Source organism: Mus caroli, unplaced genomic scaffold, assembly GCF_978045245.1.
Source record: "Mus caroli unplaced genomic scaffold, Mus_caroli_1 scaffold_5, whole genome shotgun sequence".
NCBI lineage: Eukaryota > Metazoa > Chordata > Mammalia > Rodentia > Muridae > Mus > Mus caroli.
Genome location: NW_028227260.1, coordinates 62997151 through 63023871, shown reverse-complemented (window position 1 = coordinate 63023871; position 26721 = coordinate 62997151). Strand labels below are relative to the sequence as shown.

The following is a 26721-nucleotide window of genomic DNA, read 5'->3' as shown; positions in this document are numbered from 1 at the left end:
ATTCAAGATAAGGGTGACTTTGAGGGGACAGGTGTGGGGAGCTGCAGGGAGCCAATGGAATTGTCTCTGGGACCTGGAGGGAGGTGGTGAAGGTGTGACCCTTCCAGTAGACCAGCAGCCCTTTACAAAGCTAGCTGCAGGACATGTGCAGCAAGGGCACATACACGTGGCCATCTCTACTTATGACCACATACACAAGACGCCCATGGCCATCAAGAGCTCTTCAAGCATCAGAACGCAAAGAGTAATGGAGATTCAGATCTTGCTGAGACCCCACTATGAGAATATCTTAGGCATAAGAGGTATCCACCCACACTGAAAGCAATCACGGATGATTACATCATCCAGGACACAACAGAGGCAAACCTGCACAAACTACACAAGAGCTAGCCATTGAGCAATGAACACATCTTCTACTTCCTCTACGAGATCCTTCAGGATCTCTAGTACACATTTACTTAAAGTGTGCCACAGGAACCTGAAGCCCTCCGGTCTGATTATCAACATCACCTGCAAGCTCAAGATCTATAATTTTAGCCTGGCCTAAATTGCTGGCCCTGTGTATGATCTCATTGGCTTCTGATGATGTGTGGCCACATGTTAGAGCCCAGACCCAGAGATCATACTTAACTCCAAGGGCTCCACTAAGTCCATCAGCATCTGGTCTGAGGGCAGCATTCTGCCTGAGATGCTCTCTAACTGGCCCATCTTCCTGGCAAGCCCTACCTGGACTAGTTTAACCACATTCTATGTATCCTTGGTTCCCTGTTCCAGGATGACATAAATTATATAATCAACATGGAAATTCCAAAGTACCTACAGCCTGTGCCCTCTAACACCAAGGTATCCTAGACCAAGAATTTCCCTCAATCTAACTCCAAAGCTCTTAACTTGCTGGGCAAGATGTTAATGTTCAAACCCAGCAAGTGGTTCCCAGTTCACGAAGCATTGTCTCAGCCCTGCCTGGACTAGTACTGTGGCCCGACATATGGCCGAATGTCCAAGAAGCCCTTCACTCTTCTTCTTCTTTTTTTTTTTTCCTATTTTTGGTTTAGTTTGGCTTGTCTTTTGGGGACAGGGTCTTACTATGAAACAGTAGCTAGCCTGGAGCTTCACTATGTTGACCAGGCTGCTCTTGAACTCAGAGCTATACCTACCTCAGTCTCACAAGTGCTAGGATTAAAAGCATACCATGTCCTACTAGCAGTTCACCTTTGACATGGACTTTGATAATCTCTCAAGACACAGCTGCTCCTTCTCTGCAGATTGTTAGAAAATGAATGCTACTTAACCCAGACTCTGGCAGCCCAGGTTGGATGTAGGGCAATCCTGGCCATCTTCTCTTTTCACCTTACCTTATTATTCAAGGTAAGGCCAGCACATACTCTACAAAGTGCAGTGAGGAGTGGACCAATCCTCAGATGGACACATTGGACTGAAATGGAATCTTCTTCTCACTCATGTGTAATGTACTTGATATCACTGCACTAGACATTACATGGGGAATAAACAATCCAAGTCCCCCAACTTAAAAAATAGAATTTTACGTTTCTATTTAGCAGAGAAAGCAGAATACAAAGAGGGGACAGTGTGAAATGCAGATTTCTTAGATAACATCTAGAAACTCAAGGACAATGGACATACAGTGAGACTATAAGGGGCTTGGCCACTGGCAACATTTACATTTGAAAACGACTCTGATTTGGGGTGGGGATGGGACTCCTCAACAGGAAAACCATGGCTATTTTCACCCAGTGGTGCAAGCAAGTGCCTGCTAGCTGATCTGGCAGCCTGCCACATATCCTAAACCACAGGTAAATAGCACAGTCAACTCCTTTTTTGCAATGCTGGTGATCAAACCTGAGGCCTTGGGCAACCTCTGGTATACTGGCAAGCACTCTACCACTGAGTTCTATTCCCAGCCTAGAAAGCCAACTTCTGCCTGTGATTAAGCCTAACTCATTACCTATGTCCTTCTCAAAAAAAATAAATAAATAAATAAAAATAAAAATAAAAACAAACAAACAAACAAAAACAGCCTCTGGTGGGGAATGTCTACAGTGTGTATGAGCACAGGATTTTCTGGACCCCCCAACTGACTGACACTTTCCATGATTCTTTTCCCTTCAGACTGTGATACCTTTAAAGCCACGGAGCTATTCTCTATAGCCATCCTAGCTGGATGCTGACCTCCCCTCTTCCATGTCACCACCACCATTTTGCCTCACGCCAGTCTCCCGATAGCCAGGCTCTAAGATGATACCAGTGACTGCTCTGAGCAGTTTGCTGAAAGCAGTAGTTTTATAGGCATTACCTTTGTGAACCACAAAAGAAATATCAAAACCAAAGGTCAGTCATCCCTGTGAAGAGCTGCTCACTTTCTGCCACTCGGCAGTCTAGAAGGTCTAAGACCTGGAGGTTGAACGACCCTTTCACAGGGGTCACAGAGCAGATATCCTGAATATCAGATATCTACATTACAACTCGTAACAGTAGCAAATTTACAGTTAGGAAGTAGTAAGAAAATAATTTTATGGTTGTAAGTCACCACAATGTGAGGAAGTGGGGTTTTTTGTTGTTGGTTTGGTTTGTTTTTTTATTAGATATTTTCTTTATTTACATTTCAAATGTTTTCTCCTTTCCAGGTCTCCCCTTCAGAAACCCTGTATTCCATCTCCCCTCTCTGTTCCTCTATGAGGGTGCTCCCTCACGCACCCACCCCCTTCCATCTTCCCCCACTGGCGTTCCTCTCCATTGGGACATCGAACACCCTCAGGCCCAAGGGCCTCTCCTCCCATTAATGTCCAACAAGGCCATCCTCTGCCACATATGCGGCCAGTGCCATGGGTCCCTCCATGTGTATTCTTTGGTTGGTGGTCCAGTCGCCGGGAGCTCCAGGGGGTCCAGCTGGTTGACACTGTTGCTCCCTCTATGGGGCTGCAAACCCCCTCAGCTCCTTCTCCAATTCCTCCATCAGGGACCCCTGACCTCAGTCCAATGGTTGGCTGTGAGCATCCCCGTCTGTATTTGTCAGGCTCTGGCAGAGCTTCTCAGGAGACAGCCATATCAGCAAGCACTTCCCGGCATCCACAATAATGTCCAGGTTTGGTGTCTGTATATGGGATGGATTCCAGGTGGGGCAGTCTCTGGATGGCCTTTCCTTCAGTCTCTGCTCCACACTTTGTCTCCATATTTGCTCCTGTGAGTATTTTGTTCACCCTTCTAAGAAGCACTGAAGCATCCACATATTGGTCTTCCTTCTTCTTGGGGTTCATATGGTCTGTGAATTAAATCTTGGGTATTCTGAACTTTTGGGCTAATATCCACTTATCAGTGAATACATATCATGTGTGAAGAAGTGTTTTTAAAGGTCACCACATTAGCAAAGTTGAGAAGCACTGATCTAAGAGAAGCCTTTAAAGGGAAACAGTGGGGGGAAATAAGAGTAGGAACATGGCAAAGTGACATTTGGCTGCAAACCTTCCTCTGCTCATGCCACTGTGTGTTATTCTCAGACCTAGTGGCTGAGCATGTAGGGACCTCAGTCAGAAGAGAGAATACAGCTGGCTGTCATCTGGGTTCCAGCTTATGTATCCAGCTTATGGAAGAGTTCACGGAGGTGTATAGAAGATATATAGCAGAAAAGGTCTTTCCCTTCCAAGACAGACACCATGGGCAAAACAGACCAAAGAGCAAAGACCAAGGCTGTCTTCTCCATCCCCAATGCATGCTGCCCTGCCCAGCCCAGCCCTGCAGATTCGGCTGTCTTAGGAAACAACTCCTCATCATCTACAATGGTGCCACAGGGACATAAAAGAACATTTCTCCAGGAAATCCCTGGAAGTTTATTCTAGGAAGAACCAACGGAGGCACTATCCCCTAGGAAAAGGATAATTTCACAATTCTGATAACTTACCTTACAGCCAAGTCTGCACATACATCTTTGCTGGCTGTGGTCTACAAATTGTAACATCACTACAGGCAAAACAAAGAGAGCTGAGAGTGTTTTCTGTCCTCACTTGTGGCCCAAACTATAAATAACTCATTTCCTTCTACCAATTCCTGTTTCACGGTTCTGGTTTTGCTTTTGCTTTTGTTTTTTGTTTTTGGTAAAGCAAACAAGGAACTTCGCATCTTGCTAATACCCCTATGCAATGATATGAAGGTGGCAAGGCCACACTGAAGGGGATTTAGTAACTGGCTTCAGAGGGCATCTCTCTAATTGGCTCTTGTGACCTTTGTCCCTAGAAATGCACTAAATGACTCAATGACTGTGTGACTTTCAGCAAATCTGGTCACCTGGCAGCAGCAGTGAAACGGAAGAACTTGTTTCCTTTTTGTTTATGGAGCAAGTGTAAACACAGAATTCTAAAACTCACACTTCTCTTTTTAGTGGGCATGGCTAGTGGGCGTGGCTTTTTGTAATTGTTGTGGGGTTTTGTTTTCCTTGTTTTTTTTTCCATTTGGGAGTTTGTTTATTTGATTGGTTGAGTTGTTTTGTCTTTTGAGACAGGGTCTTACTTTGCGGCCCAGGCTGACTTCAAAGTCACTTTGAGAGTCATCTGAGAGAGTCTCCAGTGGTCATATTGGCATGTTTATGATCTATTTTCCTAATTGCTAATTGATTTAGGAGGGCCCTGCCCACTGGACGTAGTGCCAGCCTTAGGCAGGTGGGTCCTGGCTATATTTTTTTTTAAGTTATCTAAGCAAGCAAGCAAGCCAGGGAGAGCAAAACAATAAGTAATGTTCTTCCGTGGTTTCTGCTCCGGTTCCTGCTTCAGCTTCTGCCTTGACGTGGCCTGATGATGGACTGTGTGACCTGGAAGTGTATCGAATAAAGCATTTCCTCCCCACGTTGCTTTTGGTCATTGTGTTTACCACAGCCACAGATACCCACCGTCCCCCTGCCTCATACTTGCAGGTACTGAGATTACAGGTGTGTGGTCCATCAAACATGGAAAGGGCTCTTGCCTTCAGTTATAAGCACAGGGAAGTTCTTTGCAGTTGGCCTCACACAAGGGTAGGGAGCTTCTTGATTATTGTTGCTTTTCCAAGTGTGCATGGCTCAAGATGAAGTTTAGTCTTGCCAGGGCAAACTAGGCCAGCACCTTGCTGGCCACCATAAGGGTCTTTGTTTGTTTTCATAAAAAAAAAAAAAGAGGGTACCAATAGTTTGACTGTGGCATGGTCACTTAACTAGTCTACCATATTCTCCAATTTATCTAATTCCTTGCTCACCAAGATTCTTCCCTGGGTCTTCACTGAGTGCTGAAATCCAGGATCTCTATTGCTACAACGCCTACACCAGACAGGATCACCACTGAGGACCTGGGACTGCCTCTCTCAGGCTTTTTACCTGTTTTTAGATCCTATTAATCAGCTGGTCTCCTGTCCTCTCCAGCAGAACCTCTGCCACTGGGATAAAAATGTTGAAAGCCCAGGGATACAACCCAGCCAAAAGGAGTCAGATAGTCAACACAAGGGAAATATATAGGGCATAAAATAGCAAGGGATATGGGGTCTGTGGCATCTGTGAATGCAGATCCCACCTCAGTGTGGCAGTGGCTAGTCAGTAGACCTGATCCTCATCACTGCCAAGCAGGCGACTTCCCCAGCGTTATCTGATCCTACTATTTTCAGTGTTCTGAGTTTTTAACATGTGGGCAACCAATGCAAAATGTTTCAAAACACTGTAGGTCACATAGGGTGTGAATGCTGGACTGGGCCTTCTGGGCCCCACTTGGCAGCTTCTACTCCCATCCCCAAGGAGACCTGTTTCTCTCTGCTTGCCCTCCACCCCACTTGCCAAAGGTGCACAGTGTAGCTGTTCTGATGCCTAGGCCCAACAAGGAATTAGCTTGCAGTTCTACTGTATTAAAAACAAATCTGTTAATCGCCTACTGGATACTGCTCGGCTTCGGTAGCTGCATTTATCTGTGAAACCAGCCTCATTCCAAGACCAGGTCCATCTGGGTCTCTCATAAAATGGACATCCCCAAGTACTTATGAGCAGGGGCTTCATTTGAACCCCTGGCATTGACCTTACCTACAAAAGCTGAGAAATAAATTATTTTCAAATTGAAGGAGCATGAGGTTTGTCCTCTTCACATTTCTTCGGGAGCAGTGAGCAAGAGACACGGGGATATAAATGGGGAACAACTCTCAGAATATATTCAAGAACATCCTCTTCTGAATGAAGAACAGTAAGGCCCAGAGTAGCTGTAGCTCTCTGAGAAGTTCACGCCTTCACAGAATTAGGAAGAATGTTTGGAGGAGCCCAGGTGGTAGCTTCATTGCCATGTCAGGCAGCAAAGAAAAGCAATTTTCATAACCAGAGCTAGAAAGGAGCCCAGTGACAGAGCGCTTGCTTAGAGGATGTGGAGAAAGAGGAACACTCCTCCATTGTTGGTGGGATTGCAAGCTTGTACAACCACTCTGGAAATCAGTCTGGCGGTTCCTCAGAAAATTGGACATAGTACTACCGGAGGATCCAGCAATACCTCTCCTGGGCATATATCCAGAAGATGTCCCAACCGGTAAAAAGGACACATGTTCCACTATGTTCATAGCAGCCCTATTTATAATAGCCAGAAGCTGGAAAGAACCCAGATGTCCCTCAACAGAGGAATGGATACAGCATGGATGACGAACTCCATTCCAACCTTAACACCATGGGGAGAAAATAGGATACTTCCACAAGCGACTCCAGAAAAGAACCAAAGGACAAATTACAGGGCAGACACACGAAGCACACACATTCAGAAACATACTCATGCCCACAAAACACACAGTGCTCACAATGTACCTGTTCACATGTCCATCTGCCCACAACTGTAAACTCCAGCTAGCTTTAGCCGCCAATAAACCCATCATCCCTTCCCCTTCCCCTCCCCCTTCCCCTTCCCCTCCCCCTTCCCCTTCCCCTCCCCCTTCCCCTTCCCCTCCCCCTTCCCCTCCCCCATTTTCAACACACGCATTGATATTTCAGGCACAGAATTTATTCCTGTTCAACATTAATAGCACCAGAGGAACTTTTAACCTAGAATTACACCTCTTTCCAAAGACATTTAACACTGGACCCCAGCAAAGGCCCTAGGCTCTGTGAGCATGTGAAAAACCTCAGGGCCTGCCTAGGGGGATTAGCAGAAATAATCTTTCCAGGATAGTGGCTTTTGTAGGCCCCAGGTCTGGTCTCCAAGCCCGGAACAAGCTCCTTGGGCCTGTTGGGTCCATGTGGCTCCAGGCTCAGGGAGGAAGCAGGTAAATTCTTAGCCTGCCTTCCCTTTTTGCTCTTTGGAGGCCAAGCAGGATGAAGCCTTCACAGTGTGGCTCCCAAAGCCTCAGGCAATTCCTGAATGTAAATTCACTGTGCCTGCTGCCTGGATTAAAAAGCAGCACAGGGCCCCTACAAGAGCAATTTGAGAAATAGCTTTAGAAGCCCCCTCCCTCCTCAACAACAAACCCTGCCTCCCCCCACTCCCCGCCTCCACCACTACTCATTCCTGCCCACCCTGGGCAAGCTCCCTGTTGAAATGTAAATACATCATCCAATTAACACCTATTAACACATCTGCACGGATTCCTTTTTCCAGCTTTGGTGACAAAATAGCCTAGAGAACAGAAAGTCCAGTACTGAAAGAGATGGTAAATAGGTTTAGGTAAAGGAAGAAGCCTGAGAGCCAAAGCAATGATTCTCTTACAGATAACAGAGGGCTTGATCCCCACAGTAACCCGGGTGGGTCCTCAGAAATGGCACCTGGGCTTGCGGAGGTTAATTGACTTTCCCACAGCTAATCAGGGCTTTATGTCACTTTACAAACACTTCTGGGACCTCTGCTCCACTCAGGCAGTAAGCTCTTTGTCCAGGATACAGAGGTGGTTAAGACCGCATCACTTTCAAGGCGCCGAATGTTCGGCAGGTGACCCTCGGTAAGCAGAGGCAAAGACCTTCCACGTGGAAGTGGGGAAGTCTTGCTGCAGCCGCTGAGGCTTGAAGAGAGAGACACTCTCGGGATGGTCGCCTCACTCCTGCTGATAAGCTTCACCGACCCCCTCTCTGGTTTTCCCAGGCAGTGGTTATAGGAGAATGTGCTTGCCAGCACCCTGCTCCCAAGCCCTAAGTCAGGCTCCCAAGCTCCCAAGCCCTCGTGATTGAAGATCAGCTTCTGTGGTATTGAAAACGAACCGTTTTGTTCCTTATTGGCATGGCCTAATTAAAAAGAAAGGTGAGGGGAAATTGTGTGCCAGACTTTTTGTAGACATTATCTCATTTTTGTCCTCCAGTAGCCCAAAGCAGTAATACCAGGAAGGCCGCAGGTTGACAGACTGAGGAAACAAAGCTTTGGAGCTCTCCAACTTGGCGGAGACTGGGATTCTAACCCAGACCTGTGCAGTGGGGCTGACCACTCTATTGTCTCTGGCTTGTTGTGAGCTGGCCTTCTGTAACCTTTGCCCTTTCGACTACTCATTCCATCCACTCAGTCACCCATTAAGCACCAGTACATTGAAGACGCTATTCTTGAATAGGCTGCAGTAGAGATGCTAAGTTAGACAAGCTAAAGACATTATCTTCCAGGACTTTCCAGAACATAAACTTGCCAAGGTTGAAAGCGAAGAGGTCACATTGCCCAACCTCTTCATCTTACCTTATAAGGAAGCAGAATTCTGGCAAGGACAAGGGAGAGGATGAGGGACTGGTGAGGGGCTGAGCCAGGCTCTCAAGCTTTGTTGGCTCAGAATCATCTAACTTAAAATGTATATGTCATCTCCTGACTCAATGGCTCTCAGAACTCTGGCACTCAGGCAGGATGGTTGCCACAAATCCAGGCCAGTCTGAACCTATATAGTGAGTTCCAGGTTATCTTGGGATATGTAGTGAAATCCTGTTTCAGGGGCAGGAGAAAAAAAGAAAGGAAGGAAGGGGGCAGAAGGTAGAAAAGGAAAGAGAAGAGAAACAAGCCAGGTGGTGGTGGCACACACCTTTAATCCCAGCACTTGGGAGGTAGAGGCAGGTGGATTTCTGAGTTCAAGGCCAGTCTGGTCTACAGAGTGAGTTCCAGGACAGCCAGGGCTACACAGAGAAACCTTGCCTCAAAAAAAAAAAAAAAACAGAGAGAGAGAGAGAAGAGAGAGAGAGAGAGAGAGAGAGAGAGAGAGAGAGAGAGAGAGAGAAGAGAGAGAGAGAAGAGAGAGAGAGAAGAGAGAGAGAGAAGAGAAGAGAGGAGAGAGAGAGAGGAGAGAGAGAGAGAAGAGAGAGAGAGAAGAAAGAGAGAAGAGAGAGAGAGAAGAGAGAGAGAAGAGAGAGAGAGAGAAGAGAGAAAAGAGAAGAGAGAAACAAAATGAAGAAGAAGGAAGGGCGAAAGGAGGCAGGGATGGAGGGCAAACTCCAAAGCATAAACAATGACACTGTAGTTAAGAAAATTCTGGGCTGCTATCATCCAGGACACCTTCCTCGGGGGAGCAACACTGACTCCAGCATTGCAGGATAAGGAGGGGGAGATGGACAGGGCAGGAGACAGCACAGGGTGCAGAACACTCTGAACAAAGCTCCAAAGCGAAGGCAGAGAAAGGGCTTGCCCAATGCTGCCCCATTCAGGCCAGAGAGTTAAAGTGAGGGGTTTTTCTCATGGGGCTCACAGAAGACGGGGCATGGGAAAATATTAACCAGCGACAAGTTTCGTGATGACAACCCACAGTGTGGTCAGAGATGTTAGACATCTAACAAGGGAGAGGACACCCTCCGAGGTGTCATTTAGCCATGACTCAAAAGGAGAGAGATGTGGAGATCATAACTGGGGATGTTTCCGCTGTTGTATCTGCTTTGCTCTAAGTCCAGGTAAAGGACAAGTTGAGCAACATTTTGCCCTACTTTCTGATTTGGTCAAGATACAGTGGGGTTCAGAAAAGAAGAAAATGATTTCTGGGTCATTGGATAAGATGACTAAGATTGCCTAGGGAGGGGCCTTGCCTGGCAGAGTAGGTACTATCTAAGGGCACACTTGGTCCTAGAATTCAGGCCTCTCACTGAACCTAAATTTGCAAAGAGTAACCTAAATTCCCCAGCTTCCAGACCCTGTAGGGCCCAAAGACATTGCAGCCAAGTCTAGCCCCTGTGGCTCTACCTGAAATGAGCAGACAGCCCCCCTCCTTCTCTCTCTCCCTCTTTCTCTCTCTTAAAAATGCTTTATTTATTTTTTTATTTTATGTGCATTGGTGTTTTGCATGTTTTATTTCTGTGGGAGGAAATCAGATCCCCTAGAACTGTTGTTACAGACAGTTCTGAGCTACCATGTGGGTTCTGGGAATTGAACTGCAGTCTTTGGAAGAGCAGCCGGTGGTCTTAACAGTTGAGCCATCTCTCCAGGCCCCATCTTTCTCGTTTTTAAACTCAGACTCCTGCTCTACAGCCAGGACCTGAGCCTCATGCTGGAACATGGTTCATTAAATTTCAGTAACTTGCCTTGTATAAGTCTCACCTGTAATCCCAGCACACAGGAGACTGACTCAGAAGGCACTCAAGTTCAAGGCCAGCCTGGACTACAGAGAGTTTGGTTTCAAATGTTTTTCCAGTGTCTCTTCATTACCCAACCCCTAACCCTACAGCAACTGCACCTATGGCCTTAACATAGGTCCAAAATTGCTTTATGGCAAAACTGTCAGGTTGTCTTCTGTCCTGGCAGTCCCTCTCTGTGACCTTCTCTTCCTTGAGGATGCTATTTGTCTATGGTTATGTATGGTGCACTCTTATTGTCTCTATGTTCATCCTGTCTCCTTCTCTGGAAGAAATAATCATAACAGGTCATTAATATGAAGATGGAAGTAGCTAATTGGGAATGAGAATGCATGCCTATAATCCTAGTAAGAGGTTGAGACAAAAAGATGGAGAACTCAAGGCCAATCTGAGCTATGTGTCAAGACCTTGACCCTAAAGAAGCAAACGAAAGATCCAAGTGAATAATGAGGTTTGTGGAACATTAGTGTTTGAGTGGGTGGAACTTTAGGTCTTAGTGAGCAGATAGGGAAAGTCTCTTTGGTTTATGGGTTTAAGGGGAGGACAAGATGAGGAGGATGAGACAAGGTGTTGTTGCTATGTTGCTGAAGCTGGCCTTGAACTCTCTGCCCCTAGCAACTAGTATTGTAGGTGTATAACACCATGTCTGGTTGGGTCTACATGGTTTGGGTTGGGTTGGGTTTGAGACATGTCTTGCTGTGTTTCAGACACTGGCCTCAAATTCATCACTCTCTTTTCTCACTGTCCTGAGTACTGGGATTACAAGCATCACCATGCCCTGCTGGCTAGCCCCCACCTTCACCCCTCACTTTCTTCAAATAGGTATTTCCCAGCTGGAGAAATGGCGCAATGGTTAGGAATACTGACAGCTCTTCCAGAGGACCCAGGTTTTACTCTAAGTACCCACATGGTGGATTACAATCACTGGTAATTCCAGCTCTAGAGAGCACAAAGACTTTACTGGCCTCCACAGGTACCAGGCACACACACAGTAGCTAACAACCATCTGGAACTCCAGTTCCAGAGGCTCTTGTCCCCTCTTTTGCTGTATGTGTAGTACACAGACATGCATACAGGAAAAACACCCGTACACAGAAAAAAATTAAAAATAATAATTTAAGAAATGAATCAGGTACTTTGGAATGGGGGTATATCTCATGGCCAAATACTTACCTAGTATAAGTGAAGCACTGGGTTCTATCCTCTGTATGACAAAAATAGAATAAAAACAAACAAAATAAAATTAGGTACTTTGCCTGAATCCCTAAAGTGATATCAGACAGTTGGCTAGAGGGTGTGGTGGCACACCTGTGTCCCAGCCACTTCGGAAGATAAGGCATAAGGACTAGGAGATTCGGGCCAGCCTGAATCATATAGTAAAATGCTGTTGAAGTTTTTTCTTTATTTTACTAAAAGAAAGAACACTGGCCATTCTGACAATATGGAGTTAAACTGTGGTTCTCAAAGGCAGAAGGTAAGAGAAGGACAGTGTAGGAACAAGAAAGAGCCAAGACCCAGCTTTGTCATAACTGCGGGGTGAGTTTGTTTTTGACCATAATAATGATTAATATTATGGCAACACCCTGCATTGCGGGTATAAAAACACAATTTTCTCCCAAACTATGACTCAGCCTCCATGTTCCCAGATCTCCCCAGCATTCCTGGGAAGGCAGCTGGGGCCTCCACACAGCTCGCTTGCACCCTTGCGTCTTTTACAGTTGAACAAGACGAAGCAAGCTGGATTGCTGCAGCTTGGTGCTCAACCTTAAGGGAAGAGTGATAAAATGGAGGGTACATCCTGCTTACAACCTGCTGCCATGCAGGCTGCTTCTTGGCCAAACCACACATTTAATGCCATTCCAAGCACTATGATAGTTTCAGTGGAAGGACCTGTGAAAGCTGAGGGCAGAGTACTTACCTTTTTCCACAACGTTCTATACTTCCAGAACTATACCCCCCCTCCACACACACACCCTCTTCTTTTTTGGGGACTCTTTGATTATATCTTTTATTTTAAGAAATGAAACAATAACTTAGCTCCTCTGCTAAGACTATAGCCTTGGGTGTGAGTTTTCAGTTAACTGATGCCAGAGGAGCAGAGGTGGAAAAGGATTGGGGATGTGAGAGGCAAAATCTTAGAAACCCAAGTATTCTAATTAGCATCACTTTTGAGCGCATGATCCAGGCCTTCTGACTGCAGCCAAGAGCTCCATCCAAAAAGATGTGTGATTCTCCCCAGTGAGTCAGCGAAAGCTCAGAGAAACAGGGTTATCAGAGGAGAGGGTTGCAGACTATGAGCTTTCATTCAGCCTCCAAAATGAACAGGAGAGAGAGTGGGGGGGGGGGTCTCAATGCATCAGCCAGGAGGCTCTGCAAACAGAGATGGAGAAGTAGCGGCAGGATCTGCTTTCAAAGATACTGTTCCAGTACTGGACCATCCTATCTACCCAACTATCCCTCACAGTGTTGACAGAGGGGTGGGGAAAGGGTGTGACATGAAAAAGAGGAAGAAAAGAAACAGGGGCAAAGATTTGGATGGGAGAAAGATGGCCGGATGTTTGAAGATGAGTAAGATGCCATCACAGGATGAATTGATGCCCCAAGAGAAAATAGGGTTCTTTCTTTGTTCCTCCTTGGGATCCCCCTCTTTTCTTCCCGGGTGTCTGGCTTGGGTTCCAAAGTCTCTGGACGTCAACTATTTTTAAGAAATTTTTGGGCCAGTTCAACCTATATGCTTTCTGACCTATATATTTAACAGATGTTAGTTCCCTCTGCCATCCCTTAGAAAACTTAAGCAAAGATAGCAGGAAAATATCTATTCCAAGTGGTCTCCTTATATTCAGTGAGGAAAATGGCATATTTACTGACTTTCATATCCACTGCCACAACAAAAACGATGCCTCTTCTTAGATGCCATCTGTTCTTTAGAGAACAGAACTATTAAGCCAGTCTGGCTATAACTAGGCCTAAACCTCTACAACCTGACCACAACACACACAAACACATACACACACACACACACACACACCTCTGACCATAGCAGTAGGCTTTACTGGTACCAGAAGAAAAGAAAAAAGGCCCAAACCACCAAGAAAAATTGTGGAATTCCATTGAGCAACATTTCACTCATCTGAAATAATTTTCTCTGGAAAATTAAGATCTAGAACAAACCTGAAAACAAAGAAGAAAGCCTGGTGTGGTAGCTACTCAGGAAGAAGAAACTAGAGGATTTCCACAAATTTGAGGGTAGCCTGGACTACCAAGATTATGTGTATGGCTCAGTGGCAAAATGCTTGCCTAGTACATTTGAACCCCAGGTTTAATCCCCAGCACCACAAAGTAGAAGAGGGGAAAGGCCTGCAGGAAGTCTCAGTAGATGACACTACATAGTCTCAGCATTCACACACTAAGCACTGAAGCCTTTGTTCATGGCGGAATTTGCACAGATCTGTTTTTTCACTTGAGACTAAATCCTTACAAATAGGTCTGCTGTTTTCATAATCATAAAAAGTTGGCAAGTTATGAGTCAGAAATGCTGACAGCCATGTTGTAGATGTCGACAGTGAATCAAAGATAGAGAATCAACAACCTCTATCAATCAAAGGCCTCTTCATACTGTGGAGGCTTGATCCCTATAGTCAAGTAGGGAGCAGTTTGCTTCGCAATGAGGAAAATGGCAAATCTTGTAGGCCCAGCAATCCCAGTGATCTGCTCGTGGGCACGGTCAAATCCTCACAATTATTCTTCCAGCCTGACTATATATTTCAGAATAGTGAGTTCTGGTGATGTGGCCATTTGACTAATTAAGTTAAATTAAGGGGCATTTTTCCTTAAACTCTACTAAGGTAAACTCAACTCTTGTGAATACATCAGACTTGACAGAGCAGCCACCAGTGCATTCTAATGCATCCGAAGTAGCCCACAGTTAGGACTGCAGCAGCAGTGTGTGGGGCAGGATTTAGAGCACCAGACTTGTCTCTGTAGAAGATGCTACCCCAGACAAGAGATTCTTCCAGGATGGATCACCAAGTCACTGGGGATTTTTCTGTCCTTTTTTAGGTGATGGGGAGGAGCTGTACCTAGACTCAAGTGTCTACCCCTGCATGATAGATAAGTGCTGTATCTACTACTCAGCCACAGCCCCAACTCCTTTTGTGAATTCTTAACCAAAGCTTCTCAGACACTTCCCTTGGAAGATAGGTAACTGAGAAAGGCTGACCACAGATACTGCTCCACACTCGCCATCACTGTGCCTGCCTGCCTGCCTGCCTGCTGTCTGGGAGCCTGCACCCCTATCTTGATTCCTGAACAACATTCATCTAAAGTCCATCAAGGCCCACCAGGCTCATCATGAGTACAGTTCCTGGATGTGGTTCCTGCTTTAAGACAAGCTGATGGGGTTGCCACTTTCACTATCACTTCAGTGTCTGCACGTGAACCACATCACAGCAATGAGTAGGGAGGAAAGTGATGTTAAACACTAAAAGACATGGGGTTGAGTTACTATCATGATCACTTTGACTGGGCCCTGAAAGAAGAAGTGCCATCATAGAAAAATGCACCTAGACTAATAGTAATATGGGGCTCAGGGATCAGGAATAGGGATGCAGGCCCCCAGACCGCAGGCAGGTACAGTGGCTGCCACCTGCCATCACAGCCAGAGAATTTAGGTGGCAGGCAGCAGAATTTCTCCAAATTAAACACATTGGCTGTAAAAGTCCCATTTACAGCTATGCCTCAACCATTGTTTCCAAAGGAGGAACTTGGCATGCTAGGAAGAAATGCAGATCGTGCCCAGTAGACCTTAGTCCAAAAGAGGAAGAGCGCCAGCAGATGAACTGGACCACATAGTGAGAAGAACATCTTTAATTCTCTGGGCAGTCCCCAGGGGCCTGGAGCAGCTGAGGTTCCTCCTCTCCCTGCAGAATTGACTCAAGGGCAGGAACTGCAAAAGATTGAAGAAGGTATGGCTTGTAGTCCACCATCAAGGTTACTTGGTAGGCCAAGAACTAACTCACTCACCTTGTGTTATTTAGTACATTTCTTTGATGATCCTTGAGCCCACTTTTAAAAACAGACAGCTTAATGGAGGTTCCTGAAGTAGAAGACCATATTGCTAGGATAGAAGTACACCTCCTTGCCTGCTAGCCTGATACCCACCCTCCTATTCTACTAATCTGGGACTGCTTGGAGTCTGACCTAAGAGTTCCAACCAGAGGTTCTGATCACTGTATCAGTCAGCCCTCATCCCAGAAGCTTCCTTTTTTAAAAAGTAGGTGTTAATTTACAAAGAGATCCACAAATGGGCAATGAGCAGAGAGTGGAAAGTTTTGGAGCATTCGGTCCTAAATGGTATGCCTTTATAAAACCACTCCCCTCAAGGCTCACACATCTCTGCAGAAAAGGAGGTGAAAGACTGTAAGAGCCAGAGGTGGTAGGTAACTCTGAGGAAATGAGAGTGTCTTCCATAAACAACGGGCTCATGTGAGCTCACAGAGACTCTGAAACAACAACAAGACCTGAACAGGTTCAAAGCAAACAAAACTTCAGCAGTGAGAAGGGGAAATGGACACAGAGCCTCAGCCCTAACCAGTGAGCTATTTGCAATTGGTAGTTGCTGGGACAGGGGAGGTTAGTTTTCTCCAATGGGGTAACACCAGGTATATCAATTGATCAACTGTTCCAGGGCAGACCTCATGCTTACAAGTAGTTAGCCAACGCAAAACAGACTCCATGTTGTGTGTGTGTGTGTGTGTGTGTGTGTGTGTGTTTGTAGTTTTAAATATATTTGGTTTGGTTTGGTTTGATTTAGAAAGAGAAAAAACAAAGTTTGGTATGTGGGATTGAGGGTAAAACTGGGAGGAGTTGGAGGAAGGGAAAGGATATGACAAAAATGTATTGCATGAAACTTTTTAATTAAAAAATTAAAATAATAGATTTATGAAGATAGATTTCACATACCTCTTTCTGTTCTTGCAGAACCCAGGTTCCGTTCCCAGCACATTCCTGTTGCTCTAATATCCAAGGAATCCAATGCCTCTCTGACCTCCATGGGCTCCTACACACATATAGTACACATTATATACAAACACACTTAATAAATAAATGTGTGCTTCTGTGTGTGTGTGTGCTCGTGTGTGTGTGTGTGTGTGCTTGAGCACCCAGAGAAAGCATCAGATCCCTTGGAGCTGGAGTAATATATGGCTGTAAGCTGATAGACGTGGGTGCAGGGAACCCAACTCAGAATCTCCAGAAGAACAGCGAGTGTTCTCCAGCCTCATTGTCACTTGTTTGTAAGTAACATTTTAATTTTAGCACTTGTAGATTCCTATGCATTTATAAGAAAAAAAAAGTACAAGGGCCAGGTGTGATAGTGCACGCCTTTAATCCCAGCCCTTGGGGAGGCAGAGGCAAGTGAAACTCTGTGAGTTCCAGGCCAGCCTGATCTACTCAGTGAGCTCCAGGACAACCAGGACTACATAATGAGACCTTGTGTCAAGAAAGGAAGGAAGGAAGGAAGGAAGGAAGGAAGGAAGGAAGGAAGGAAGGAAGGAAGGAAGGAAGGAGGAGAAACATCACCAGAGGCTGACCTCTGGCCTCCAGCAGCACATGAGCATAAGAACATGCACACACAGAAGAATACATACATTTCCATTACAGTTTCCCAATGTCTCTAATAAGAATAACGCCTTGCAAAATGGTAGTACAGTGGGGAAGTGAGGAGATGGTTCAGTGGACAAAAACACTTAACACTGCAAGCCTGGCTACTTAATAACTGAATTAGTTGTTCTCTGACCACACGCACACACACATACACACACACACACACACACACACACACACACACACACACACACACACCACGGCTGGTCTTCTCTGATTTCTCTGAGTTTGTTTGTATTTCTTGGAGGAGAGCATAGTGAAGAGTGGACTCGAGGGGGGTGTGACACATACTAAAGGAGCTGCAGAAGTAGGGGGCATCAGGCTCAACAGAACAATTCCATCTTGGAGATATTCCTGGAGTCTAGAACTGCACTTGAGAACATACATGCCTCCCGCACGCCCCATCCCCAAACCCCCTACCCCCGCCCTGCCACGGCCTTTTAGTTGAAGTGTGAAACTCAGTTCTCAAGAAATCAGACGCCAACATTTGTCACCACAAGACATCTGGCATTTGGGGACTCCACCCATGTCAGACCCCATTCTCTAGAGGAGAAGCCTCGGAGGTAAGAAATCATTAATTATAGCAGAGCCCAACCATAGAGTATGTGACATTCCAGAAACTGTCTACATACTGAGCCGCAGTTGTCTTTGGGGGAAGAAAACCCATTATAGTAGCCAAGGAGCCTCAGGAAAGCCAAAGAAGCTCACACTATGTTTAGAGTGGTTCCGGTGGGGAGGACACACTCCAGCAGTCTCAACAGGGCTGATTCGCCCTTCCTCCTTTACTCTTGAAACCTAGAGAAAGGTGAGCACCTGAGGCCTCGGCTGCTGTGAGTTAGGAAGATCACCCAGTAGTTCAAGGCAACACAACAAAATCCTGCCGAGAGAGAGAGAGAGAGAGAGAGAGAGAGAGAGAGAGAGAGAGAGAGAGAGAGAGGTCTGATAACTTCTGGTTCTTCAACTGCCCTTGGTCTCCAGGATCATCAGAATGAGACACCTTGTATAATAGCTGTAATTTACCAAAATACTAGAGCTGGCCTACATAAAGAGAACATGTCTCAAAAAGTTTCCTGAGACAGAGTGACTGTTTTAGTTAGGGTTACTATTGCTGTGATGAAATACCATGACCAAAGTAACTTGGAGGGGAAATGGGTTTATTTGGCTTACACTTTCATATCACTGTTATCATCAAAGAAAGTCAGGATAAGAACTCAAACTGGGAAGGAACCTGGAGGTAGGAGCTGATGCAGAGGGGTGCTCCTTACTAGCTTGCTCTCCATGGTTGCTCAGCATGCTTTATTATAGAACCCAGGACCACCAGGCCAGAGATGGCACCACCCACGATGTGCTTGGCCCTCCCCAGTGGATCAGTAATTTAAAAATGCTCTTTCTACAGGCTGGCCCAACAGCCTGAATTTTTTTTTCTGATTATCAGATAGTCTTTTATTGAAATATTTTCTTGTTGTTTCTTAACTAGCTGGGCACTCCACTGCACCACTGTTGATGTCATCTATGATGTCATGAGGGTGGCGGCCATCCACATTGCAGCCCACAGACTGTGCAGTACCCAGAATCTCCTTGATAGTTCCAGAAAGTTCTCTAGCCAAAGACCGGTGTCTCATCTGCTGGGCAATGTTGACAATTTCATCAAAAGTAATGTTCCCACTGTGTTAGTGTTCTTCTGCTTCTTCCTGTCTCTTGATGGCTCTTTGAGGGCTTTGATGATCAGGGCAGAGGCAGAGGGCACCACCTCCATCTGGGCCTGTCTGTTCTGGATGGTCAGTTTCACTGTAATTCTGAGACCTATCCAGTCACTGGTAGCCTTGGCAATGTCATCACCAACTTTCTTCAGAGACTGTAGAAATAATAGCATTAGTTACCATGTGCCCAACGTTAAAGCCAGGACCTTCAAGCTCATTGCTAGCCAGACTCCAACAGCCCAATCTTATGGAGGCATTTTATCAGTTGAAATTCCCTCCTCTCAAATGACTATGACTTGTGTCACATTGACATTGTAAGCACCTCTTGGAGTTAGGCTACCTATAGGAAATCCCGTGCCTGGGGTGAAAATGTACCTCAGGTCAAGAGAAACACTCATCTCTCAGTCCCATGAAGGAACCAACATCTAAATTTCTGTATGTATACTCCAGGCTATTTTTTTCTAATTGTTAACATCTTTTCCACTGCCAAGGGAAGGTCAGAGACCAACTGAGCATTTCTTGCTCCCCAGATTTGTTCAAAACTGTCCACAGATTCACTTTCCACTCTCTTCTATATTATGACATCTTCTCTTAATGTGGGTGAGCAGATGGACCCAGGGCCTGGTCATGGCCAGAACTCAGGTAATGGTACTCCAAATGACTGTTTTAGTATACAGTCTGTTGCCTTAATCAAGACCTCTCACCCAATGAGAAGAGCTAGGCCCCTTCACTATCACCATTTCCACTGGCCATGATGATTATTAGCATGTCTAATGCTGGCAATACATTTTCACTGACAAAACTAGAGGCTTGCTAATTTATATAATGCAAACTGGTGGGATAGCTCCACAGGTCAAAGAGCCTTCTGCCAATCAGAACTACCTGAGTTCAACCTCTAGAACCACATGAAGGAAAAAAAGAACCTGCAAGGTGTCATCTGACCTCTATACACTCATGCTTGCCCCTGCTCTCCCCACTAACTGAAAAAAAAAACAGTCATAATTATGACTTTTAAGAGGAGATATTATATAACAGTTATTTAAATAAAGTTATTTAGTGTGTGTGTGTGTGTGTGTGTGTGTGTGTGTGTGTGTGTGTATGCCAACGTGTATGTATATGCACCATGTGTGTGTATTCAGTGCTCTTGTAGACCAGAAGAGGATGATACCCTGGAGCTAGAGTTACTGGTGGTTGTGAGCTGCCCAATATGGGGGCTGGGAACTAAATCAAGGTCCAGAATAGCTGCCCATACTCTTAAACACTGAGCAATCTCTCCAGCCTCTAAAATAGTTTTTTTTTAAAAAAAAAAAAACACCTGAAATTAGTGGTAAACAAAATATGTGGACAAGTGTGAATATGTTTAATCAACTAAGATATAAAAATATCAGAGTTCCTTTAGAGATGACACTCTTCTATTCCTTCCTTCCTTCCTTCCTTTTTCAACAACAGGTTCTCAGTCATAGCTCTGGCTAGCCTGAAGCTTGCTGCATAGACCAGGCTGGCCTCAAAGTCACAGAGATCTCCCTGCTTCTGCCTCCAGAGTGCCGGGATTAAGGTGTGTGCCATCACACCCAGCTAAAGATGGAACTCTTTGATTGGAGTTGTTACTCAATGGCAGAGCACACAACTGGCACTCATGAGACCTTGAAGTTCATCTATAGCTCACCTCCTCAAAAAGAGGGGAGGAGAGGAAGGGAAGAGGAGGGAAGAAGGAAGAAGGAAGGAAGGAAGGAAGGAAGGAAGGAAGGAAGGAAGGGAGGGAGGGAGGGAGGGAGGGAGGGAGGGAGGGAGGGAGGGAGGGAGGGAGGAAGGAAGGAAGGAAGGAAGGAAGGAAGGAAGGAAGGAAGGAAGGAAGGAAGGAAGGAAGGAAGGAAGGAAGGAAAGAAGACAGAGACAAAGAGGAAACTCAGCCCTATCTTTTCAAACAAGATGCAAGAAGTCCACAAAAGGAAGGTCCTGAAGTGATACACTAGGGTTTAAAATTGGGTGTCCTGTTTTTGTATGACATCTTGGCAAGTCTCAGTTAGCTCATCTATAAAATAGTGTCAAATAATACAGGACTGAATGTTACAGAGTGGGTGTATATAATCTAGGATAGTGGATGACACCCAGAAGATAACCCAGGAGCTGTGAATATACCTCAGTTGGCAGACTAGTGACCTAGCATGTAGGAAGTTTGGGGTTTGATCCCAACACCACATAAACCAGACCTCAGGGGCACACACCTCTAATTCCAGCAATGGGGAAGTGGAGAAAGGAGGACCTAGAGGTCAAAGTTATCCTTCGACAGTAGCTAGCTTTCTGCAGGAAGTCAGAGCAGTACTCAAGGTGGATCATGAGTTAGTAATATAGTCCATATGACTGACCTCTCCCCTGACAAGTAGCATAGGATCACCTGCCCAGTTGGGCCAAAAGAACATACATAGAGTATATTGAATCCACGTGGGTTCAGCTCACAATACTCTCAAAAACAACCAATCTCAATAAAGATGACATCCAATTGCCATAGTAAGATCCATAAAAGATCACTGGGTGGAGCAACATGGTGGTACTACCTCCTTGGAGTTCTGTCTCACTTTTCCTTAATCTACATTGTTTCCGTTCACACCTTGTCTGTGGTCCCTTATTCTTCTTGGGTGTGAAACAATGAACCCAGAAACCAGTTTCAGGGTGGCTTTGGCAGCTGTGACCACCTAGCTCCATAGTTTGCTGGGTTAAGCTCACCAAAAGCTAAGGAAGACTCTGTCACTCTCAAAGAAACCGCATCAGTCTTTGGCTACATGGTAAGTTAAAAGCCAGCCTGGGCTATATGCAATCTTATCTAAAAAGAAAAGAAAAAACTTCATATATGGGATATACATGTATATATAAAATTCATAATTTATAACAGCAAGTTCTCCACGGCCTGTACGTGTGTGTGTGTGTGTGTGTGTGTGTGTGTGTGTGTGTGTGTGTGTGTGTGTGTTTGGTATTGAACACCAGGTCCTGCTCAATGTCTTTCTCTGTCACAAGAAGGCAACTAATAAATAATAGCTAACAAATGTTCACTTACCTCACCAGAAGAGAGTCTCACAATACAATAAATATTCCAAAAATAAAAAGAAGCCAAGTGAGGGGTACACTTTTATAGTGCTAGCAACATTCCAGAGATCAGGCAGGAGCATGGTAAGTTCAAGGCCAGCCTGAGCTCTCTAGCAAGAGCATATTTCATAAATGCAAAATTAGAAACATTACAAAGACAGGGTGATGTCCTATTTCCTACAGCTTTATGTCCTTTTGCCCTGGATCTTGGTCCCCAAACACAGAGATTGATTACACAGTTAGTGACTCAAAACTCTGCAGCTGACTGAAATCCATCAATCTGCAGGATTACTCCCCAAGGAAGATCTTCTTGAGGCAGAATTCTATCCTGGGCTAGAGTGCCTGATATCTCCAGCAGCTTGGATGATGTTCCGGAATGGAATGAAATAGAATATATCATTACACTCCCTGTCATTTGTGCTGCTCCATTGTGGCAAGCAATGGATGAAATTGCAGCGTCCTCAAGCATGTCTTCTTCTACATGCATAAAGCATACATGTGGCGCGCAACACATATGTGCAGGCAAAATATTCACACCCATAAAAGAAAGAACCTTAAAAAATTAAAAGACACTCCTGCAGCTGCACATGGTGGCACATGCCTTCTGGGCACCAGGAGGCTGAAGCAACGGAATCACAAACGAAAGGCCAGCCTTCACTACATAGCAAGAGTCTGACTCAGGGGGAAAAAAGTAAACTCCTGCAGTTCTCCCTAAAGAAGTGATCACAGGTAGGCTGAAGATATAGAAGAGAACAGGAATAAGCTAAGGGGAAGGGAAGAATCTGTTCACCTCAGAAGAAGAGACAATTGCTGATGGAAAGGGGGCAGTGAAAGACTCACTTGTGTGCGAAGGGATTGGGTTGAAAGGAGTCTGAGCCATTCCAACCCCCACACTCTCAGCATTGTCAGCAAATCAAGAGGCTAGCTCACCTGCCAAGCCCGGAAAGGAAGGTAGCAGCATGCTTAGGCACATGGAGCGGGATTTAGCATGGCTTCAGTATGGCTCGGAGCCATTAAGATTGTAGGATTTTCTAAGAAAACAAACAGAATGTTGCAGATTTAGAGAGCATTCCGGAAAAGAGGATCCTGTGTGTGGACAAGGGTTAGGGAGAAACTAGAAACAAAAGGACAGGCAACACTTTCAAGATGTGTGTCAGAAACCTGGCACAGTGCATAACTATAATGCCAGCATTTGGGAGACAGAATCAGGACTGCTAATTTGAGGTCAACCTGGGCTAAGTAAAGAGATCCTGTTTCAACAAACAAAGCTTCCACTTCCTTATCTTGAGCAAATATGGGAATGAAAAGAATCAAAGGACTGTCAATAGCAGGACCTTGTCTAAAAAGAAGTGGAGTTGCAGGAGAGATAGCTCAGCAATTAAGAGCCCTGGTTGATCTTCCAAAGGACATGGTTTTGATTTTCAGTACCTGCACGGTGGTAACTCCGTAACTTCAGTCCCAGGGGATCCAACACCCTCTTCTGACTCCTACATTATCATTGACTCACTGTGAAGTTGCCAAATCATGTATGCAGCTTTTATGGTCCATATAACATATATATCATATATTATCATATTTTAACCTTGCAATCACCTATGAGTTAACTTGAATTATTGTTTCAATTTTACAGTCAAAGAGACAGAATTGGAAGGATTCAGTGATTTGCCTCAAGTCACACAGCTAATGAGTGATAGATTCACACTAAGATCTGTCCAGCATCTCTTTGTTTTGGTTTTTGAGACAGGGTCTCACTATGTAGACAGGATGGCTTTAGAATCTTGAGCCTCCTGCCTTTGACAACTTGGGCTAGTATTATAGACATGCATCACAGCACCTGGCCTGATTTCTTCATTGTCCCTGTTGTTGTTGATGTTTGAGCTGGGATAGGTCTCACTGTGTTGCCCAGGCTAGTCTCAAATTCCTGGCCCCCAGAGATCCTCCTACCCCTGCCTCCCAGGTAGCCAAGCCTACAAGCATGCCACATCCAGTACTTATCAAGCCTTTATCTGATACATAAATCCTTCTACCAATTCTCTCATGGACTCCAAGAGAGCCCGAGGTATACCAATTATGGTATCTGATTCCAAGACTGTCACTCCTTTAGATGGCCAAGCTCCAAACCCTTGCTGGAGGGTAAGTTATCCCACCCGAGTAAGCAGCCAGCTGGCCCCATTTATGGTTTAAGAAGCTGAGCAAGTTCCACTGGGAATCAATCTCTCTCTCTCTCTCTCTCTCTCTCTCTCTCTCTCTCTCTCTCTCTCTCTCTGTGTGTGTGTGTGTGTGTGTGTGTGTGTGTGTGTGTGTGTGTGTGTGTGTGTGTTTTCCAGGTCAAGGTCAGTAGGTTAAGCACCCTCTACTCTAGAAATCTTGAGAAGACAAAGCTTTTTCTATCTGCAGATGATTTGACCTCTGTCACATTAAGAGAAACCTTCAGTGTTCGTCCCACCCTGAAACCATGTGAACCACACTTGCCTCCTGAGAGCCCAACCTCTCCATACTCCACACTCAGTTCAGAAGAAAGTCACAGTTTTACAAATAGCTTCATGGTCAAGGCTTTGCATTACAGAACCCCTTAGGAAAACTGTGAGATTACAAAATTTAGCTTTAAAAACAGTTGTTTTATGGGCAGCAAAGTCGTGACACTGTCATCTCATCTCACATCAGGCTGACCTCATCCTCCACTGTGGGCCTCAGATGCTAATCAAGAAAGGCCTGGGCTTGGGGAGGCGTAGTCAAGAGCCAGTGAAGTCAACGCCCTGAAAGGTCAGTTTTCTATTCCCTTCCTGGTAGTATGAGGAAGACCAGGAAGCTGAGGAAACGTAGCCTTCAGAGGCAACAGTGTAAGGGCACTGGTTTGGTGGCACTGTGATGATTTGTCAAGCAAAATGTCCCATTGACCTAGGGCCACCTATCACTACTAACATTCCCCCTCTTTACAAACCCCAGACTCTGGTGTGTTTATCAAGCTCCCCTCAGTACAACAAAATTCCTGCAAGTTAATAGTTGTCTATTTTGTCTCACTCTTTGAGAAGTTCCAGTTCATGACCAGGCAGACCCATGGCTTTTTGGTTTTTGGTGTGGGTGACAAATAGCAATGACATGAAGCACTTGGTGGTATGAACCCTCTCATCTCATTAAGAGTCAGAAGTCAGGGATGGCAAGATGGTTCAACAAATAAGGGCTCTTGATGCCAAACCCAACGATCCAAATTTGATCCCTGTAACCCACATTGTCTTAGTTGGGCTTACTGTTGCTGTGATGGAACACCATGACCAAGGCAACTTGGAGAGGAAAGGTTCTATTTGGCTTACATTTTTATATCACTGTCCATCACTGAAGGCAGTCAGGACAGGAACTCAAGCAGGGCAGGGACCTGGAGGCAGGAGTTGATGCAGAGACCATGGAGGAGTGCTGCTTACTGACTTGCTCCTCATGGCTTGCTCAGTTTGATTTCTTATAAAACCTAGGACCACCAGCCCAGGAATGGCACCACCCACAATGGGCAGAGCCCTTCCACATCAACCACTAGTTGACAAAATGCCCTACAGCAGGAATAAATGGAAGCATTTACTTAACTGTGGTTCTCTACTTTCAGATGACTCCAGCTCCTGTTAAATTGACATCAAACGAACTGGCATACACATGGTGGAAGGAGAGAGGCCAACTCGGGAGACTTGTCCCCTGACCGCCATATACACACCATGGCACACATATGCCCATACAAATAAGTAAAAATATCATCTTAAAATAAAAACAAGATTTTTTTTCATTCAAAAAGCAGGTGGGCAAGATGACTCAGTGAGTCAAAGCACCTTCCCTACAAACCTAGTAATCCAAGTCCAACTCTAAGAGCCTACAGAAAAACCCAGAGTAGTGTACAGCTGTAATTCCAGCACTCATGTGAAGAGGTGGAAGGCAGAAACAGGAGCATCACCCAGAAGCTCTCTGACCACCTTGTCCGTACTCAGCATCAGAGAAACAAGAGAGATTCTGCATCAAAACCAGACTGACTCCTGAAAGTTATTCTCTAACCCACACACACAAATAGTACCAATAATAAGTTAAATTTAAAAAGAACCCGAAATCTCATTGCAGGGCCACTGAAGTCCCACTGTCCCCTTCAAAAGTATACCACCAATAACCTACCTTCCTCTGACTAGGCTCTACCACTTCCCTGCAGCACATGAGCCTTTGGGAAACATTCAAAATCCAAACTATAGCCTTTGGAGGTGTTTGTTTAAGAATCAGAGGGAGGGGTCGGATGTGGTGGCACACACATTTAGTCCCAGCACGCAAAGGTAGAAGCAGGCAGATCTCTATGAGTTCAAGACCAGTCTGGTCTACAAGGCAAGTCCAGGACAGCAAAGGCTCTGTTACACAAAGAAACCCTGTCTCAAAGAGAGAGAGAGAGAGAGAGAGAGAGAGAGAGAGAGAGAGAGAGAGAGAGAGAGAGAGAGAGAGAGAGAGAGAGAGAGAGAGAGAGAGAGAGAAAGGAAAGGAAGGAAGGAAGGAAGGAAGGGAAGGGAGGGAGGGAGGGAGGGAGGGAGGGAGGGAGGGAGGGATATCTGAGCTCTCCATCTAACTCACCAAGACTAATATTTTTTAGTTAATTAAAATATTTATTTCATTTTGGTCGTAGAGACCAACAACCCCAATCTTCATGCATGCTAAGCAAACCAGCTGCGGCCAGCTCGGAGTTGATCTCTAGTGTCAGCCCGGCACGGTAGTGCATACTTTCAACCTCAGCATTTGGGAGACAAAGGCAGG

General features: G+C 45.4%; 2 pseudogenes; one reads left to right on the top strand and one right to left on the bottom strand.

Annotated features, from left to right (window-relative positions):
* Nucleotides 1-205: 205 nt before the first annotated feature.
* Nucleotides 206-972, top strand: LOC110286328 (mitogen-activated protein kinase 3-like; annotated as a pseudogene).
* A 17670-nt stretch (nucleotides 973-18642) lies between these two features.
* Nucleotides 18643-19046, bottom strand: LOC110286329 (large ribosomal subunit protein uL11 pseudogene; annotated as a pseudogene).
* Between the last annotated feature and the right edge of the window lie 7675 nt (nucleotides 19047-26721).